This window comes from Mustela lutreola, chromosome 1, assembly GCF_030435805.1.
Source record: "Mustela lutreola isolate mMusLut2 chromosome 1, mMusLut2.pri, whole genome shotgun sequence".
Taxonomy (NCBI): domain Eukaryota; kingdom Metazoa; phylum Chordata; class Mammalia; order Carnivora; family Mustelidae; genus Mustela; species Mustela lutreola.
In genome coordinates, this window is record NC_081290.1 from 160,025,257 (window position 1) to 160,047,848 (window position 22,592).

Genomic DNA, 22,592 nt, shown 5'->3' on the forward strand with positions numbered 1-22,592 from the left:
GCTGAACATTTTCCTGTCTCCAAGAGAAGAAACTCATGAGTTCCATTTCAGTCGTATTAATTTGAAGATATAACCAAGTAGAGATGCTAGGGGTCAGTTGTAATGAAAATGAGATTTTAAAAGAAAAAGGGGGACACTAACTCATTAAGGGAGGCTTGATGAACTTTCCCCAAAAATAAAAGTAGATCTAAATCAATGTATTATTTACATGCCACGTACATGAAGCCTAATCAGTGCTGCTTCTATCAAACATTCTGATTTTTATCTCTGAAGATGTTTTCTGGATCATTTTCCAATAAGTTTGCTTTCTGAAGAGTGGCAGTTAAGTACATTTTCTTAAATACTCTATTCCCATTCTGAAGATGATCTCCCTGTCATGTCCACACTTACTCCAGTTAAAGATTTTGGATTCCAGGGTATGGAGGTTATAGATAGAGACAAACTGTGTGAGAAATCCATGTACATGCTTTATTTTATTTTTGATGTGAATACTCGCTAGCCATTCATCTTACGAAACAAGAAATTTGTAAAAAAATTTTCTTAAGTCTGTTTCAAAACTTATTTTAAACTCACAAAATATATTCTTTACTATTAATCATGTTATCCCCCCCACCAGTTAGATCACAAACAAATCAGAAACCAGAGGCGGCATTCTTGCTTCTCCATCACCCATCCCACAGAGCCATGCATCCTTCTGTAAGCTGAGCTTCCACTGACTTCAAAGAGTCTTCTGTGAGAGGGAACCAGGCATAAGACATGGGGAGGAACAGAAATCTGGCCACAGGAAAAGAACCTTTTAAAATTCTAATCAAAGCTTTAGATTCTCCAAACAAGGCAATTGCTCAGTAACAATCAGATCAGACAAAGTCATAAACATTGGAACTGAAGTATAAAGGAAACAGCACAGCTGTGACACAAAATCTCACAGCCATTACAGGGACAGATTCAGACAAATGCAGATCTCTCAGGCTAACCGGCCTCACTTGATAAAATGCTATGAACACCATTCTGATGTCTCAAAGGGCAGCTGTAATCTTTTAGGGCGTGGAAAGCCACTTGTATTCAAAAAATCAAATATTTACTTCTGAACTTATTACTTCTACTCATGTTTTTCTTTCTCTGAGATAAGCTTACTACTTTCATTTGTGTTTTTCTTTCCATGAAATAAGCTCCCTGAATTAACTGATTTGAGGAACACCTACAACGTAGCAGTGGGTATGCTAATTACACATGCTCTGAAGGAGACCGAATTTTTACTTCACATTCACCTCTGCTATGTACCCGAGCCCCAGGAGGTGTCATTATTATACTGTTTCTTTGGCCCCTTGCCTCATAAGCTACATGATAACAGGGACAATCACCTCTGTGAGGTGTTACTCTTCTTTATCAAAGCCCCATGAGAGAGGTCACAATCTAAGAGAAAAGATAAAGAAATATATATGAAGTTCAAATTATTTGCCCTGCCCAGAAAATCATAAAACAAGGCAAAAGTAGCTCAGTCTCCAAAGCGTCATCAATTCATCTCCTGGAGCAAAGACAGCCACAAACTGGTTTATATGTGACTGTGTTTCTGGGGTGGCGTCCTGTAGAATTACCAAGGAAAGTGTAAACTCCTTCTGGTACAGCTTCCCTTAGAAACTTTCAGGCAGTGCTCTTGGAGAAATAGTTCAGGAAGTCCTTTCTAGGTCCCACCGGAAATTATATTTGAAATATCTGATTATTTGGGGGTGTTTCCTGTGAGACTTTCCCATTAGTGAAATATTAAGAACATAACACTGCTCTTTGCACTGTAAAAATACATGTGTGGCTTATATAACCCAAAGTGGTAGAAGAAGTGGGGTTGCCAGATAAAATACAGAATACCCTGTTAAATTTGAATTTCAAATAAACAATGACATGTTTTTTAATATATCATATTATTTTTTTAAAGATTTATTTATTTATTGGACAGACAGAGATCACAAGTAGGCAGAGAGGCAGGCAGAGAGAGGGAGAAGCAGGCTCCCTGCTGAGCAGAGAGCCTGATGTGGGGCTCAATCCCAGGACCATGAGATCAGACCTGAGCCGAAGGCAGAGGCTTTAACCCACTGAGCCACCCAGGTGCCCCTTAGTATATCATATTATTAAATACCTCATAGGACATTCTCTTTTTTTTAAGATTTTATTTATTTATTTGATGGAGAGAGACACAGTGAGAGTGGGAACACAAGCAGGGAGAGTAGGAGAGAGAGAAGGAGGCTTCGCACTGAGCAGGGAGCCAGATGTGGTGCTCAATCCCAGGACCCTGGGAGCATGACCTGAGCAGATGGCAGACACTCAATTACTGAATGACCTAGGCACCTTTTATAGTATGTTTTATACTAAAAACTGTTTAATAGCTAAAATTCAAAGTTAACTAGGCACTTGTATTTTAATTTGCTTAATCTAACAATCTATGAAGGTACAGGGATGGGGAAGGGGAAAATGGCAAAAAGCTGCAGGCTTACTGTTGCTGAACAGGAATAATACCATTTATGAGATACCTATCTGTGCCAAGAACTAAACTTACCCTTACAGAAGAAATATGTGTGTAGTATGTATGGAAAAATGTGTTTAATCAAGACTTACTAAACATCCAAATAAGTTATTTTATAAAGAATAAAGCGGTAGTATGGGTGAACTATATGTGATTTTATTCAATAATTAAGATGTCATTTATTGGGACTCCTGGGTGGGTCAGTGGATTAAAGCCTCTGCCTTCGGCTCAGGTCATGGTCTCAGGGTCCTGGGATCAAGCCCCACATCGGACACTGCTCGGAGGGGAGCCTACTTCCTCCTCTCTCTGGCTGCCTCTCTGCCTACTTGTGATCTCTGTCACATAAATAAATCTCTTTATTTGATCTCTGTCAAGTAAATAAATAAAATCTGAAAAAAAAAAAGATGTCATTTATCTAACAGTAGTATGTGTAACAGATATATTCTTCCTTAATCATTAAAAATTCCTTCTCAGCAATATATCAATAAATACTTTTCACCAGGTAGCTAGAGTCACTTTAAAAAGGATGTTTATTCATACATAAACAGATGACTATAGATAGATAGATAGATAGATAGATAATAGATAGCTAATAGATAGATGATGAATAGTTGATAGTTTTTTAGAAGTGCATGTGAGAAATAGGTAACAGTGGAGAAGCTGATGTGAGAATATGAAGAATTGGGGGACAGGGCATGAGCCTAAATGGGTGGGGAAAGAGCCTGGCATGGGAAGAATCAGGACAGCTTCATGAACACATGACATGGAAAATCACACAGAATCCCAAGCATAGAAGTTCCTGCACCTGGTTTAATGCTCTGCTGTCATTGTCTTAAAATTCTTAATAATTTTGAATAAGGGTCCCCATATTTTCATTTTGCTCTGGCCTCCATAAATTATGTAGCTTGTCCTGGGAGGGAGTTTCTATGTTCTCTAGAAAATATAGCCTGGGGCCAAAGCATACACACTACCACTTCTTTGAGGAATATACTCCAGAGTCTCAAGAGTGAGTGAAAAGAGGGAATGATAAAGGGAAAAAGGAAGATAGCATAGGTGAAGTACTACAGAGCTGGCCTCTATTAAGCAGCAAGCAGAGCTGATGTTTTAGTTTCCCAGCATGTCTTCTGAGAGGCCACATAAGTACAACATCTTACATATACAGGTGTATTGGTGATTGGAAGAATAAAGAATTTATCCTCTTCTCCATCTCCCATTCGTCAAAATCCATATAATGAGCGGTAAACTCTTCCCACCTACTAGTTGAGTCAGGAGTTTGTCCAAGCAGGAGCTGGGAAGACAGAACCAATGTAGCAGGGCATAGCTACAGTGGCCCTCTCAGAAGTCAGCAAGCATGGAGGGCTCCTCCTCTAGAGCAGCACCCAACAACAGTACCAGTGTTACTAGGGCAACCCAGCTAGAAAGCCAGGCCAGGACACAAGTCTAGAAGGGGCAGAAACTGAGTCCATATAAACCTGCCTGTCTGTCAGATGTAGAATGAAAACACTAGGATATTCATACAATGGATCAGTAGAAAGCAATGAAAATGAGTACTATGTTGCTCAATAACAACATGGGTATAGCTCATAAATGCAATGTTGAATAAAAGAAGCCTCACAAAAATTAATACCTTCTGCATGACCCTATTCATAAAGTTCAAAGAACAGGTAAAATTCAAGTATAATTTTAAGAGTACATGGGGCAGCCGTCCTACTGACAATTCGAGTTAATACCCTTTTCTGTAAGTTGGTAACCACCTTTGTTTGACACATTAATAAATTTCTTGACTGTTCTTAAAGCAGTAGGGATGCCTATATTTTCCTTGCGTTTTTGTGACTGACTTTGGCTATATACCTTTTGGGGATTTTCTTTGTTTTTTATGTTTATTTTGCATACCGAGGGTATTTGGGAGTGGGGTTGTTTTTTGAGATGTGTAATTCTTTTATGGAATTTTTAAAAAGAATTTTCATATTGTTTTTCTAACATGGCTTCATTAAACGTTTAAGTATTTTAAAAATATGTACTATTTGGACCAGATGTTGTGAATAATAGTAGAGATAAAGCTATTTTATTCTGTATTTTTAAAACTGTTCCGTACGAATAAAAGCTCTCCTGGATGCAAAAAAAAACAAAAAAAAAAAAAAAGAAAAGAAAAAAAGAAAGAAAGAAAGAAAGAAAAGCTACCAAGTAACTATAATTGAAGTTTGATACTGACTCATTTGAGAAGGGAAATGACATAGATTGTGAGAGAGTACTGGGGCCACTTCTGGATCTAGTAATGTTTTTCTTGTGGTGTCCCAGGGCCAAAGTGAAGAAGGCAAAATAGAGGAAGGGTCAACTGTTTTAAACACTGCTGACAAGTAAAGTAAGGTATACCTGATTTATAACCATTAGATTTGACACAATGGAGGTCCATGGTTATCCTGGATTATATGGAATGAAGTCAAGAGAAAATGGGAAAGAAAGAGAAGACAGCTAGTACTGAAAACCTTCTAAGAGGTTTAGCTGTAAAGAAAAGGGTAAATGTGGGGCTAGAATGGAGAGATTAAAGGCTTTCTTTAGGGAGTTTTTGAATGTCTGATGTGAGAAGTAGGAGTCTCCCTATATTCTCATGGGCATTACCCAATGGGGGAAACTGATGAAACAGAACAGAGGGAGGAATTGCTGGGATACGGTCTTTGAGAGAGCTAGAGATGACAGGATCTTGTACAGAAGCAAAGGGATAGGAACGTAGTTGAAAAAGGGAAAAAGGAACAGAAGTGTCCAGATGCAAGTAAGTAGGTAGTTGTGGTCATGGAATATGGTAGAAGTTCTTTCCTGACTACAAAAATAAAAGTTGATGATGGTAAAGAGAATGGGAAGAAAGGTGTTTGGAAAATAGAGAATGCATGAAACAATCATTTCAGAGAGAGCACAAGAATTAAAGTGCAGAGAAAAACTGTATGATTGCTAAGAGCATTAAGGATCCACTTAAAATTAGTGATCATAAATGTAAATTAAACACAGAGAGCATGGCTGTGTATAATATTTCTCCAGCAATTAGCAGATGCAAGCAAAAGTAGGTAGAAAGTTAAAAAAAAAAAAAAGGAAAAATAGATGAAATAGATTACCTCTGAAAAAGTAGAAAATTGTACATTAGAGACTCCAATCCAGACCATTCCCAGTTTAGGCATGGAATTTGGGATTCAATAGTAGTTATTAAATATGAAATCACCTCCTAAGTGGATATAAACACTCACCTTGACACTGATAATTTTTATGTTTTATGTCAAATATAATTTAATGGTATTCAAACATTAATGCAAAATAGTTCCTGTTAGGAACTAAGAGCTCTAGAAAAAATTTCTGGGATCTAAGAGTACACCATATCAGTTCTTTCACTGATTCAATCAAAGATTTTCAACATCTAAGGAAAGGACTTCTTTCCCATCTGTGAAACAGAAAAATAGGAAATTTGCTCTTATTTAGATAATAAAGTGAGCGGATAAGAAAATAGTTAACAGTTTGTATTCCCTAGAATATCATTACAAGGACTATATTAGAAAAATATGCATTATTAAAAGCAAATGTTTGGTTATGGTATATATTTTAACAAACATCAGTAGTTCCCACACTTAGTAAAGGTAAAAAATTTTTAGATGCTGTAAATCTTACCTTTTCTGCACAGAAAAATAATTTCTGGTTTATAAACAGATCTCATGTTATTTAACACATTTTAAAAAAAAATAATGCAGTTGTTCCTGCTTGTACATGAAAAGTACCGCATCCAACATGAAGCGACGGTCCCTAGTCTTTAAAAGAAAATGGAATCTGGATCAAATTATGGTTTTTTTTATTTGATTTTATTTTTTTCAGTTTTCCAAAATTCATTGTTTATGCACCAAACCCAGTGCTCCATGAAATATGTGCCCTCCATAATACCCACCACCAGGCTCACCCAAACACCCACCTTCCCCCCTCCAAAACCCTCAGTTGGTTTCTCAGAGTCCACAGTCTCTCATGGTTCATCTCCTCCTCTGATTTCCCCCAACTCGCTTCTCTTCTCTATCCCCCAATGTCCTCTGTGTTATTCCTTATGCTCCACAAGTAATGAAACCATATGATAATTGACTCTCTCTGCTTTACCTATTTCATTCAGCATAATCTCCTCCAGTCCCGTCCATGCTGATACAAAAGTTGGGTACTCATCCTTTTTGATGGAGGCATAATACTCCACTGTATATATAAACCTTATCTTCTTTATCCATTTGTCCGTTGAAGGGCATCCTGGTTCTTTTTATAGTTTGGTGACTGTGGCCAATGCTGCTATGAACATTGGGGTACAGATGGCCCTTCTTTTCACTACATCTGTATCTTTGGGGTAGATATCCAGTAGTGCAATTGCAGGGTCACAGGGTAGCTCTATTTTTAATTTCTTGAGGAATATCCACACTGTTTTCCAAAGTGGCTACACAAACTTGCATTCCCACCAACATCATAAGAGGGTTCCCCTTTCTCCATATCCTCTCCAGCAATTGTTGCTGTCTTGTTAATTTTGGCCATTCTAACTGGTGTGAGGTGGTATCTCAATGTGGTTTTGATTTGAATCTCCCTGATGGCTAATGATGAACATTGTCTGTTAGCCATTTGTATGTCTTCTTTGGAGAAGTGTCTGTTCATTTCTTCTGCCCATTTTTTGATATAATTGTCTGTTTTTTGAGTGTTGAGTTTGAGGGGTTCTTTATGGATCTTGGATATCAGCCCTTTGTCTGTAGTTGCCTCTTTGTTTTGTTGACTGTTTCCTTTGCTGCACAGAAGATTTTGATCTTGATGAAGTCCCAAAAGCTCATTTTCACTTTTGTTTCCTTTGCCTTTGGAGACATGTCTTGAAAGAAGTTGCTGTGGCCGATGTCAAAGAGGTTACTGCCTATGTTCTCCTCTAGGATTTTGATAGATCAAATTATGTTCTTAAGTAAATTATAGGAAATGTTTCATTTCATTGATAATGTTTATACTTCATACAAAAATGTACAATGTTTCTTGGATTTACAATATGTTACTTTCAGAGAAACATAGTCTTTATCTTTTTGTTTTGGTATAGAAACATGGAGACAATGGTTTCTTTAAAATCTTTCATTTAAAATAATTATATTATTAAAAGAAAGAATATAAAACACGTCATTGTAGCAATCACATAATCCTGATTTAAGTATTGAGGATCTGTTTTTAAAAGCACACGTAGGGTTTGATAAGAATCACAAACTCCATTCCTTGTATTAGAGGTAAAGTTTACAGTATCCAGTGTCAAACATTTTGCTCTTTTACTCTGGTAATCAAAAAAAAAAAATACTGTATGGTTTTGGTTGTATGCTGATGTGTGAATATGTCTATGGGGTCTTTAAAGAAAGACAAAACACAGCTACTGTCTGAAATACCATATAAATAACCATATACTTTCCCAAGTACTAAATGTATTTGCACTAGGAGTCACAGGGCTGGGTCATTTCACTGAGGAACAAAAGGTCATTATTCCAAAAGGGTGTTTATATGAAATGTAGGAAGACTAACACATGTACTCATTCCAAAAGAATAGGAATTTCCACTTTAAACTGGCTTATTTACCATAAACCCTGATAAAGGAAAGATAATTGGTACTAGAGCACTATTACATTTTTAAATTAAAATATGATAGATTTACATTGCCAATAAATAATTGCAAGATAGTTAAAAAGGAACTTTCACTGGATGAGTACGTTTCCCATGTTACTATTTCAATGAGTAATTCCCTACTTCAAATAGTTTTTGCCTTATAAAGTATAACACGAAATCACAGACCAGTCTTTGGGGTTATGACAATTTTAAGAAGGAGAAAAGCAAAAGAAAACAGTCTCAAATTCACAGCAGCAAAGAAAGGAAGGGGAGGAGTTGCTTTGCTCTATACATGTTAGACAATAGAAACAGAGGGAAGAAAAGAAAACACATTTAGAATTTTTTTTTTAATTTCAAAAGTATATGCATAAACTGTATATTGCATTGCACCTGGGACATTTAGGACAAAGCCACATAATCAAATATATTAATATATCTACAGCAAAAGTTATAAATATTTACAATGTGTATGATAAAAAAAGAGCACAAATAGTATGTGTATGTGGTACAACAAGACTCCTAACAGATTCCCATTAAAACATTACTAAGGAAAGAAAATCCATTGAAAAAAATCCTATAAATGCTACTAATATCCTCCAATTTTGGAGAGAAACAAATTAAAGAGGTAAGTAGGCAACTATGGGGGAAAAAAAAAAACAAGGAAAGATTTTCAATATTAGAAGCCTCTAAACACTCCTGAGGATCTGAGAGAGACAATAATACCACCAGAGTTTATCACCTTCAGCTAGAGAACAAAAATTAATGGAAGTAGACCCCAGCAGGAGACATTTACAGAAGTTCAGAGAAAAAAACAAGCATGAGTTATCCAGAACAAGGATTGGTTACCTTCTTACCTTACCCTTGAACTCCTGGCTTCAAAACAACTGGATAGACAACCAGTCCTCAGAATGCAGGCACTTAAGCTAGCAAATAAATCAACTCTCCAAAAGAAGGGAAATATGGCAAAGCAAATTTAACCATTCTATGTAATGACAGAATTTTCAGAATTCTCAATTAACCATGAACTAGATGAAAATATGTGTTATAGAGACAGTGCAAAAAGACTACAGTTTAAAAAACAAAAATCAGGTGAGGAGTCAAGATGGCAAAGGACTAACAGGTTGAGATGACATCAGGTCACAGAAGATCAGTTAGATAGTTATCAAAACATTCTGAACACTTCTAAACCCAACAGGAGATTGAAGAGAAGAAGAGCAAGAATTCTAGAAACAGAAAACCAACCACTTTCTGAAAGATAGGATGTGTAGAGAAGTGAATTCAAAGCAACAGGAAGATAGACCGCAGGGGTAGGGGCTGGCTCCTGGCAAGCAGCAGAGCAATGGAGCACAAAATCAGAACTTTCAGAAGTCTGCTCCACTGAGGGACAGAGCTCCAGAGGCTAAGCAGAGATGGAGCCCTCATGGGGACAGCGTGGTCTCAGGTCCTGTGGGATCACAGAAGGAATGGAGGTGCTGGAGTGTAGCAGAGCTTGCAGGTATTAGAGCAGGCAAGCCAGGTACAGAGATGGAGCAGAGGAGTGAGCTCTCAGTTCAGGGTTACCTTAAACTGTGATCCATGGCACAGGCAGGCCACTACTCTTTGAGCAGGGACCCTACAAGTGGCAGATCTGGGTAGACTCACCTTCCTTCTCTGGAGGCAGGAATATACTGGGTGTGGAGACTCCAAAGAGATCTGTGTGCCAGAGAAACGCTCAGTCACAGGTGGGGTGAGCTTGGAGAGCAGCCTGAGACCAGGGAGATGGGAGCAACTGAGCACTTTTCTCTGAGGGTACTCTCGGCTCCTCTGGGCCAGAGACAGGGAGACCGCCATTTTCATTCCCATCCTCCAGAACTCTAAGGAAAGCATTCAGGGAACAAAAGCTCCCAAAAGCGAATCCAAGCAGATTACTTGGCCTGGCCTCTGGCAAGGGCAGTGCAATTTTGCTTCCAGCAAAGACACTTAAGAATCATTACAACAGGCCACTCACCCAGAAGATCAGCAAGACTATCCAGCCAAAACCAAGCTCACTGAGCAAGGAGAATGGTGGAATTCCAGAGAATTCATGGCTTTCTCCCATGATTCTTTAGTCTTAAAAAGTTAATTAAATTTTCTTAATTTCATTTTTCCCTTATTCTAATTTTTTTTAACTTTTACTTTCCTCTTTTAACGTTTTTTAACTAGTATATCTTAACAATACCTTTCTTTTTAAAAAAATCTCTTTGAACCTTCATTATTATAATCATATTTTATCCTTCTTGTATCTAACTTAATTTTTTATATACATATAAGGTTTTTTTCTTCTAAAGAATTTTGGATATAATTTCTTCTAATAGATCAAAATACACCCTAAATCTAGCACAGGGCTTTGTTCTACTTTCAACCTGAGCAAAAACTCTCCACTCTCGTTTTTTTTTCTTTTCCCAACCAACTTATCTTATCAACTCCTTTTTTAGAATTTTTTAAAAATTTTCATCTTTACAGTCATATTCCATTCTTCATTGTGTTTTCCTATATGTTTGTTATATATATAACAAACAAATGGGAAACAAACATGTTTACCCATATGTTTCATATATATGCATAGATATATATGCATATATGCATATATAAACATCACGTGTTTACCCATATGTTTGCATATAGAGATATGCATATATATATAATACACACACACACACATATCACTCACCACACACACACACAGACACACACACACACATATCACTCACCACACACACACACAAAAAGAACAAGAGGCAGTACCAACAGCCAGGGACCTAATCAATACAGACATTGGTAACATGTCAAATATAGCATTCAGAATAACAATTCTCCAGGTGCTAGCTGGACTCAAAAAAGGCATGGGAGATATCAGAGAAACCCTGTCTGAAGAAATAAAACCCTTTCTGGAGAAATAACTAAAATCTAACCAGGCTGAAATCAAAAAAGCTATTAATGAGGTGCAATGAAAAATGGAGACTGTTACTGCTAAGACAAATAAGGCAGAAGAAAGAACTACTGACATAGAAGACCAAATGACAGAGAATAAAGAAGCTGAGCAAAAGAGAGACAAATAACTACTGAACAAAGAGGGGAGAATTCAAGAGATAAGTGATACCATAAGACAAAACAATATTAGAAAAATTGGGATTCCAGAAGAAGAAGGAAGAGAGGGGGACAAATTATAGCAAATTATAGTAGAGCAAATTATAGTAGAGAATTTGGAGCAATTTATAGTAAATTGGAGCAAATTAGAGAATTTCCCTACTATGGCAAAGGGAAGAAGCATCAAAATCCAGGAGGCACAGAAAACCCCCCTCAGAATAGGTCCACACCCCATCATCTAATAGTAAAACTTACAAGTCTTAGTGACAATGAGAAAATCCTGAAAGCAGTCTGGGACAAGAAGTTTGTAACATAAAATGGTAAAAATATGAGATTTGCCACAGACTTATCCACAGAGACCTGGCAGGCCAGAAAGAACTGGCATGATATATTCAGAGGACTAAATGAGGAAAAACATGCAGCCAAGAATACTATAACCAGGTAGGCTACCATTAAAAATAGAAGGAGAGATAAAAAGCTTCCAGGACAAACAAAAATTATAATTTGTAAACACCAAACCAGCAATACAGGAAATATTGAAAGGGGTCCTCTAAACAAAAAGAGAAACTAAAATTAGTAGACCAGAAAGGAACAGAGACAATATACAGTAACAGTTACCTCACAGGCAATACATTGGCACTAAATTCATCTCTCTCAATAGTTACCCTGAATGTAAATGGGCTAAATGCCCCAATCAAAAGACACAAGGTATCAGATTGGATAAAAAAAAAAAAAGGAACCCATCAATATGCTATCAATAAGAAATTCATTTTAGACCCAAAGACACTTCCAGATTTAAAGTGAGGGGGTAGAAAACAATTTTCCATGCTAATGGACATGAAAAGAATGCTGGGGTGAAAATCCTTATATCAGATAAATTATATTTTAAGCCAAAGACTATAATAAAACATGAGGAAGGACACTGTATCATACACAAAGGGTCTGTCCAAAAAAAAGACCTAACAATTGTAAATATCTATGCCCCTAACATCGGAGCAAACAACTATATAAACCAATTAATAACAAAATCAAAGAAACACATCAACAATAATACAATAATAGTAGGGGACTTTAACACTCCCCTCACTGAAATGGACAGGCCATCCAAGCAAAAGATCAACAAGGAAATAAAGGCCTTAAATGACACACTGAACCAGATGGACATCACAGATATATTCAGAACATTTCATCCCAAAGCAACAGAATACACATTCTTCTCTAGTGCACATGGAACAGTCTCCAGAATAGATTACACCCTGGGTCATAAATCAGGTCTCAACCAGTATTAAAAAATTGGGATCATTCCCTGCATATTTTCAGACCACAATGCTCTGAAGCTAGAACTCAATCACAAGAGGAAATTTGGAAAGAACCCAAATACATGGAGACTAAACAGCATTCTTCTAAAGAATGAATGGGTCAACCAGGAAATTAAAGAAGAATTGAAAAAATTTATGGAAACAAATGATAATGAAAACACAATGGTTCAAAATCTGTGGGACACAGATACAGTCTTTCTCAAGAAATAAGAAAGGGGGGCACCTGGGTGGCTCAGTGGGTTAAGCCTCTGCCTTCAGCTCAGGTCATGAATCCAAGGTCCTGGGATTGAGACCCGCATCAGGCTCTATGCTCAGAAGGGGGCCTGCCCCCACTCCTGCCTGCCTCTCTGCCTACTTGCGATCTCTGTCTGTCAAATAAATAAATAAAATCGTTGTTTTTTTTTAAATGAAAGGAAGAAACAAGAAAAGTCTCAAATACACAACCTAACCCAACACCTAAAGGAGCTGGAGAAAGAACAAAGAAAGCCTAAACTCAGCAGGAGAAGAGAGATCAGAGCAAAAATCAATGACATAGAAACCAAAAGAACAGCAGAACAGATCAACCAGAAGAGGAGCTGGTTCTCTTAAAAAATTAATAAAACTGATAAACGGCTGGCCAGACTTAACAAAAAGAAAAGAGAAGGGGCGCCTGAGTGGCTCAGTGGGTTAAGCCTCTGCCTTCAGCTCAGGTCATGATCCCAGGGTCCTGAGATCGAGCTCCACATCGGGCTCTCTCCTCAGTGGGGAGCCTGCTTCCCTCTCTTTCTCTCTGTGCCTCTCTGTGCCTGCCTCTCTGACTACTTGTGATCTCTGTCTGTCAAATAAATAAATAAAAATCTTTAAAAAAAAAAAAAAAGAAAGAAAGAAAAGAGAAAGGACCCAAATCATGAATGAAAGAGTGATCACAACTAACACCAAAGAAATACAAACAATTATAAGAACATATGATGAGCAACTATACACCAGCCAGTTTGATAACCTGGAAGAAATGGATGCATTCCTAGAGACATATAAACTACCAAAACTGGGGCGCCCGGGTGGCTCAGTGGGTTAAGCCGCTGCCTTCGGCTCAGGTCATGATTCCAGGGTCCTGGGATCGAGTCCCGCATCGGGCTCTCTGCTCAGCAGGGAGCCTGCTTCCCTCTCTCTCTCTCTGTCTGCCTCTCTGTCTACTTGTAATCTCTGTCTGTCAAATAAACAAATAAAATCTTTAAAAAAAATTTAAAAATATAAACTACCAAAACTGAACCAGGAAAAATAGAAAACCTGAACAGACCCATAATCAGTAAGAAGACTGAAGCCGTCATCAAAAATCTCCCAACAAACAAGAGCCCAGGGCCAGATGCCTTCCCAGGGGAATTCAACCAAACATTTAAAGAATTAGTTCCTATTCTCCTAAAACTGTTCAAAGAATAGAAATGGAAGGAAAACTTCCAAACTCATTTTATGGGGCCAGCATTACCTTAATCCCAAAACCAGACAAAGACCCCATCAAAAAAGAGAATTACAGACCAATATCCTTGATGAACACAGATGCAAAAATTCTCATCAAAATACTAGCCAATAGGTTCCAACAGTACATTAAAAGGATTATTCACCACAACCAAGTGAGATTTATTCCTGAGCTGCAAGGTTGGTTGAACATCTGCAAATCAATCAATCAATGTGATATAATACATTAAAAAAAGAAAGAACAAGAACTGTATGATATTCTCAATAGATATTGAAAAAGCATATGACAAAGTACAGTATCCTTTCTTGATCTAAACTCTTCAAAGTGTAGGGATAGAGGGTACATACCTCAACATCATCAAAGTGATCTATTTAAAACCCACAGCAAATATCATTCTCAGTGGAGAAAACTGAGAGCTTTTCTGCTAAGGTCAGGAACACGGCAGGGATGTCCATTATCACCACTGCTATTCAACACAGTACTAGAAGTCCTAGGCTCAGACATCAGACAATGAAAATAAATTAAAGTCATCCAAATTGGTAAGGAAGAAGTCAAACTATCACTCTTTGCATATGATATGATACTTTATGTGGAAAACCCAAAAGATTCCACTCCAAATCTGCTAGAATTTTATAGGAATTCACTAAAGTGTCAGGATATAAAATCAATGAACAGAAATCAGTTGCCTTTCTATAAACCAACAAGACAGAAGAAAGAGAAATTAAGGAGTCAATCCCATTTACAATTGCACCCAAAATCATAAGATATCTAGGAATAAACCTAACCAAAGAGGCAAAGAATCTGTACTCAGAAAACTATAAAGTACTAATGAAAGAAATTGAAGAAGACACAAAGAAATGGAAAATGTTCCATGCTCATGGATTGGAAGAACAAATATTGTGAAAATGTCTATGCTACCTAAAGCAATCTACACGTTTAATGCAATCCCTATCAAAATCCCATCCATTTTTTTTTCAAGAAATGGAACAAATAATCCTAAAATTTATATGGAACTAGAAAATACCTCGAATAGCCAGAGGAATATTGAAAAAGAAAGCCCAAGTTGGTGGCATCACAATCCCGGACTTCAAGCTCTATTACAAAGCTGTCATCATCAAGACAGTATGGTATTGGCACAAAAACAGACACATAGATCAATGGAACACCAGAAATAGACCCTCAACTCTGGTCAACTAATCTTTGGCAAAGCAGGAAAGAATGTTCAATGGAAAAAAGACAGTCTCTTCAACAAATGGTGTTGGGAAAATTGGACAGCTACATGCAGAAAAATGAAACTGGACCATTTCCTTACACTAAACTCAAAATGGATGATGGACCTCAATGTGAGAAAGGAATCCATCAAAATCCTTGAGAGCACAGGTAGCAACGTCTTTTACCTCAGCAGCATCAACTTTTTCCTAGAAGCATTGCCAAAGGCAAGGGAAATGGGCAAAAATGAACTATTAAGGTCAAAACTTTTGCACAGCAAAGAAACAGCCAACAAAACCAAAAGACAACTGAGAAAATGGGAGAAGATATTTCCAAACGACATATCAGATAAAGGGCTAGTACCCAAAATCTTTAAAGAGCTTAGCAAACTCAACACCCAAAGAATAAAGAATCCAATCAAGAAATGGGCAGAAGACATGAACAGACATTTCTGCAAAGAAGACATCCAGATGGCCAACAGACACATGAAAAACTCTTCCACATCACTCGACACCTGGGAAATACAAATGAAAACCACAATGAAATAACACCTCACACCAATCTGAATGCTTAAAATTAACAAGTCAGGAAATGACAGATGCTGGTGAGGTTGTGGAAAAAGGGGAACCCTACTACAGTGCTGGTGGAAATGCAATCTGGTGCAACCACTCTGGAAAACAGCATGGAGGTTCCTCAAAAAGTTGAAAATAGAGCTATCCTATGACCCAGAAATAATACTACTGGGTATTTACCCTAAAGATACAAATGTAGTGATCCGAAGGGACACGGGTACCCAAATGTTTATAGCAACGATGTCCACAATAGCCAAACTATGGGAAGAACCTAGATGTCCATCAACAGATGAATGGATAAAGAAGATATGGTATATACATACAATGGAATACTATGCGGCCATCAAAAGAAATGAAATCTTGCCATTTGTGACTATGTGGATGGAACTAGAGGGTATTATGCTGAGCAAAATAAGTCAATCAGAGGAAGACAATTATCATATGATCTCCCTGATATGAAGATTTTGAGAGGCAATGTGGGGGGTTTCGGGTGTAGGGAAGGAAAAAATGAAACAAGATAAAATCATAAAAGCATAAGAGACACTTAATCTAACAAAACAAACTGAGGGTTCTTGGGGGATGAGGGTAGGGAGAGGGTGGTGGGGTTATGGACACTGGGGAGGGTATGTGCTATGGTGAGGGCTGTGAAGTGTGTAAACCTGGCAATTCATGGACCTGTACCCCTGGGGCTAATAATACATTATGTGTTAATAAAAAATAAATAAATAAATAAAAACCAAAAACAAAAACCTTAGCATATGAATGACACACGAAGAATCCAGTCAAAGAAAACATAACCCAGTGAACAAAATTTTGTTAGAGAAAGACAAATACCATATGGTTTCACTTTTATGTGGAATCAAAAAAAAAACAGAACAAATGAACAAAGACACAGAGACACACACACAAAATGGAAACAGACTCATAAATACAGAGAAGAAATTGGTAGCTTCCAGAGGGGAAGAAGGTAGGGAGAAGGGCAAAACAGATGAAGGAGATTTAGAGGTACAAAATTCCAGTTACAAAGTAAATAGATCCCAGAGATGAAAAGTACAGCATAGGGAATATCGTCAATAGGATATACAATGACAGATGGTGACTATACTTATCATGAGGAGCATAAGGCATAGATATATTGAATCATTCTGGTGGTGTATGCCTGAAACTAATAGAACATTGATGTCAACTATACTTCGATATTAAAAATAAAAACTAAGAGAGGCTCCTGGGTAGCTCAGTCAGTTAAGCAGCTACCTTCAGCTCGGGGTGTGATTCCAGGGTCCTGGTATCTAAGCCTACATCAGGCTCCTTGCTAAGCAAGGCATCTGCTTCTCCCTCTCCCTCTATCCCTTCACTCCCTGTGCTCTCTCCCACTTTCTTTCTCTCTCACATAAATAAAATCTTAAAATAAAAAAATAATAAAAATAAAAACATGTAAATATACAAAATTAATACCCCACAAATACATTATATTATAAAAGAACTTTAGAGAAAATGAATTCAGTAAAATAAGAGCTCAAAGACAAAATGATAAAGCAGAAAAGGGGCAGTTGAGGAGAAAGTTGAGCATAAAAAACTTTCATCATTATACATCTAATCAATGCATTAGAAACAGGAGAAAAAGTAAAAAGTTGAAATAATAACATGGATAATGTCTTGAAATGCCTAGAAACGTAGGAAAAAATGGCAAAAGACTCATAGGAAGTTGAAAGAAATCGGTAAATGTAAACAATAAATGACATCATAAAAAATAGAATGGTAAAGGTACACAGAGAAATAATACAGAAGCATTTCTCTAAATGTAGAAGAAGACTGAAATAAAATTTTTTAAATATAACTTTTAATATGAAAAAAGTCTGTGAAATAAACAAGACTCCTACATTCTCATTAAGTTACTAAATTTCAAAGATAAATTTAGAAATCTTCCAGCATCCAGGCAGGTAATAAGTTAGTCATCAGGGAGATTCAAATCGAAACCACATTGAGATACCACCTCACACCAGTTAGAATGGCCAAAATTAACAAGACAGTAAGCAACAAGTGTTGGAGAGGATATAGAGAAAGGGGAACCCTCTTACAATGTTAATAGGAAAGCAAGTTGGTGCAGCCACTTTGGAAAACAGTGTGGAGATTCCTCAAGAAATTAAAAATAGGCTACCCTGAGACCCTGCAATTGCACTCCTGGGTATTTACCCCAAGGATACTGATGTAGTGAACAGAAGGGCCATCTGTACCCCGATGTTCATAGCAGCAATGGCCAGAGTCGCCAAACTGTGGAAAGAGCCAAGATGCCCTTCAACAAATGAATGGATAAAGAAAATATGGTCCATATATACTATGGAGTATTATGCCTCCATCAGAAAAGATGAATACCCAACTTCTGTTTAACATGGATAGGACTAGAAGAGATTACACTGAGTGAAATAAGTCAAGCAGAGAGTCAATTATCATATGGTTTCACCTACTTGTGGAGCATAAGGAATAATGCAGAAGGCATTGGGAGAAGGAGTTGGGAGAAATTGGAGGGAGAGATGAACCATGAGAGACTATGGACTCTGAGAAACAAACTGAGGGGTTTGGAGGGGAGGGGGGGGGGCTGGGTGAGCCTGGTGGTGGGTATTATGTAGGGCACATATTGCATGGAGCACTGGGTGTGACACATAAACAATGAATCTTGGAACACTGAAAAAATAAAGTTCAAATTAAAAAAAAAAAAAAACGAACAGATAAAACCACAAAAAACAATTAAAGAAGAAAAAGAAATCATATTGGCTTCAGACTTATCAACAGTAACATTCAAAAAAGCAAAAAGTAATGGAAAATGTCCAAAAAAAAAAAAAAAAACCCAAACAAGCAAAAAACCTCAGAGGGAAAAAAAGCATGGCCTAATATAATAAGGACCCACTGGTTATTGAACTAGAAAAGCGAATGATACACTTTCCTGGGCACACAGGAACTCTGGGCTTTCTTTAATGTGCTATTGAAAAACAGAAGAACAAAGAAACAACCAAATACAAAATTTGAGAAGGAAGAAGCTGTCTTAAAAGGATTAAGAATTAGCACTGGCTATAAAATACAGAATGGAAACAGAATGGCTGGGAGATAATTCTAAAATATAATAAAAATGTTCTAAATATTTCTAACAAAGTAAAAATAGTAAAAATAAATCTATATCAGGAGAGGAAGATGGGGCAAGAAATCACTATCAATCACTTTCACTTTCAAAACAGACTCAGTCTTTACTATCAATTCATAATCATATTATATAATTTTTAAAAAGTGATTCAAATTTCTTAATGGCTTTCCTAATCTTTTTTAGTTAACACTAGAATAGTGTTGGGGCTAATAACTCTTCTGGTAAAGAAACCTTTTCCTTTACCTGAAATATGTTGATTCCAGCAATTTTAATTCCATTTCTTTTTTCAGTTAAGTACAATTATATACATTTTACTTTAAATGAATATAATTTCAGTGTTATTATTCTATGGCTCTTATGTGAAATACACATACACACACACATATTTCTGGACATATGGAAAGAAAAAAGGATGCATTTTTCTGTCTGCATAATGTTTAGTAAGATGTCTAAGACAATGATTACTATGATCACTGGGGTGCATGTGCTCCTTCTTTTCACTACATCTGTATCTTTAGGGTAAATACCTGCAATGCAGTTGCTGGGTCGTAGTGTAGCTCCATATGTAACACCTTGAGGAACCTCCATACTGTTTTCCAGTGAGGCTGTACCAGCCTGCAATGTCAACAATAGCCAAATTGTGGAAAGAGCCTAGATGTCCTTCAACAGATGAATGGATAAAGAAGATGCGGTTCACATATACAATGGAGTATTACTCAGATATCAGAAAGTATGAATACCTAAAATTTGCATCAACATAGGTGGAACCGGAGGGGATAATGCTAAGTGAAATAAGGAAAGCAGAGAAAAACAATTAGCAGAGAGTTTTGCTCATATGTGAAACATAAGGAATACAATGCAGGACCACAGGGGAAGGGAGGGAAAACTTAATGGGAAGAAATCAGAGAGGGAGAAAAACCATGAAAGACTCTGGACTTCAGGAAAACAAACTGAGGGTTATAGAAGGTAGGGGATGAGGAATGGGGTAAGCAGGTGATGGGTATTAAGGAGGGCACATGAGATGATCAGCACTGGGTGTTACATGCAACTAATGAATCATTGCACACTAGAGCAAAAACTAATGATGCACTATATGCTGGCAAACTGAACATAATAAATTAATTAAATAAAATAAAACAATGATTGCTAATATTGAAATTAAAATTACTTGGAGTTGTTGAATTTGGGATTTTTTTTTCTTGGTATTAACATATTTTTTTAATTTATATTTTTTATAAACATATATTTTTAGTCCCCAGGTGTACAGGTCTGTGAATCACCAGGTTTACACACTTCACAGCACTCACCAAAGCACATACCCTCCCCAATGTCCATAATCCCACCCCCTTCTCCCAAACCCCATCCCACCAGCAACCCTCAGTTTGTTTTGTGAGATTAAGAGTCACTTATGGTTTGTCTCCCTCCCAATCCCATCTTGTTTCATTGATTCTTCTCCTACCCACTTAAGCCCCCAAGTTGCATCACCACTTCCTCATATCAGGGAGATCATATGATAGTTGTCTTTCTCTGCTTGACTTATTTCGCTAAGCATGATACTCTCTAGTTCCATCCATGTTGTCACAAATGGCAAGATTTCATTTCTATTGATGGCTGCATAGTATTCCATTGTGTATATATAAAACATCTTCTGGATCCATTGTTCTGTTGATGGACATCTAGGTACTTTCCATAGTTTGGCTATTGTGGACATTGCTGCTATAAACATTCGGGTGCACGTGCCCCTTTGGATCACTACGTTTGTATCTTTAGGGTAAATACCCAATAGTGCAATTGCTGGGTCATAGGGCAGTTCTATTTTCAACATTTTGAGGAACCTCCATGCTGTTTTCCAGAGTGGTTGCACGAGCTTGGATTCCCACCAACAGTGTAGGAGGGTTCCCAGTTCTCCGCATCCTCGCCAGCATCTGTCATTTCCTGACTTGTTGATTTTAGCCATTCTGACTGGTGTGAGGTGATATCTCATTGTGGTTTTGATTTGTATTTCCCTGATGCCGAGTGATATGGAGCACTTTTTCATGTGTCTGTTGGCCATCTGCATGTCTTCTTTGCAGAAATGTCTGTTCATGTCCTCTGCCCATTTCTTGATTGGATTATTTGTTCTTTGGGTGTTGAGTTTGCTAAGTTCTTTATAGATTCAGGACACTAGTACTTTATCTGATATGTCGTTTGCAAATATCTTCTCCCATTCTGTAGTTGTTTTTTTTTATTTTGTTAACTGTTTCCTTTCCTGTGCAAAAGCTTTTGATCTTGATGAAATCCCAATAGTTCCTTTTTTGCCCTTGCTTCCCTTGCCTTTGGCGTTGTTCCTAGGAAGATGTTGCTGTGGCTGAGGTCGAAGAGGTTGCTGCCTGTGTTCTCCTCAAGGATTTTGATGGATTCCTTTCGCACATTGAGGTCCTTCATCCATTTTGAGTCTATTTTTGTGTGTAGTGTAAGGAAATGGCCCAATTTCATTTTTATGCATGTGGCTGTCCAATTTTCCCAGCACCATTTATTGAAGAGGCTGTCTTTTTTCCATTAGACATTCTTTCCTGCTTTGTCGAAGATTAGTTGACTGTAGAGTTGAGGGTCTATTTCTGGGCTCTCTATTCTGTTCATTGATCTATGTGTCTGTTTTTGTGCCAGTACCATGCTGTCTTGATGATGACAGCTTTGTAATAGAGCTTGAAGTCCGGAATTGTGATGCCACCAACGTTGGCTTTCTTTTTTAATATCCCTCTGGCTATTCAAGGTCTTTTCTGGTTCCATATAAATTTTAGAATTATTTGTTCCATTTCTTTGAAAAAGATGGATGGTACTTTGATAGGAATTGCATTAAATGTGTAGATTGCTTTAGGTAGCATAGACATTTTCACAATATTTATTCTTCCAATCCAGGAGCATGGAACATTTTTCCATTTCTTTGTGTCTTCCTCAATTTCTTTCATGAGTACTTTATAGTTTTCTGAGTATAGATTCTGTGCCTCTTTGGTTAGGTTTATTCCTAGGTATCTTATGGTTTTGGATGCAATTGTAAATGGGATTGACTCCTTAATTTCTCTTTCTTCTGTCTTGCTGTTGGTGTAGAGAAATGCAACTGATTTCTGTTCATTGATTTTATATCCTGACACTTTACTGAATTCCTGTATAAGTTCTAGCAGTTTTGGAGTGGAGTCTTTTGGGTTTTCCACATATAGTATCATATCATCTGCAAAGAGTGATAATTTGACTTCTTCTTTGCCAATTTGGATGCCTTTAATTTCCTTTTGTTGTCTGATTGCTGTGGCTAGGACCTCTAGTACGATGTTGAATAGCAGTGGTGATAATGGACATCCCTGCCGTGTTCCTGACCATAGCGGAAAAGCTTTCAGATTTTCTCCATTGAGAATAATATTTGCGGTGGGTTTGTCATAAATGGCTTTGATAATATTGAGGTATGGGCCCTCTATCCCTACACTTTGAAGAGTTTTGATCAGGAAGGGATGTTGTACTTTGTCAAATGCTTTTTCAGCATCTATTGAGAGTATCATATGGTTCTTGTTCTTTCTTTTATTGATGTGTTGTATCACATTGACTGATTTGCAGATGTTGAACCAACCTTGCAGCCCTGGAATAAATCCCACTTGGTCGTGGTGAATAATCTTTTTAATGTACTGTT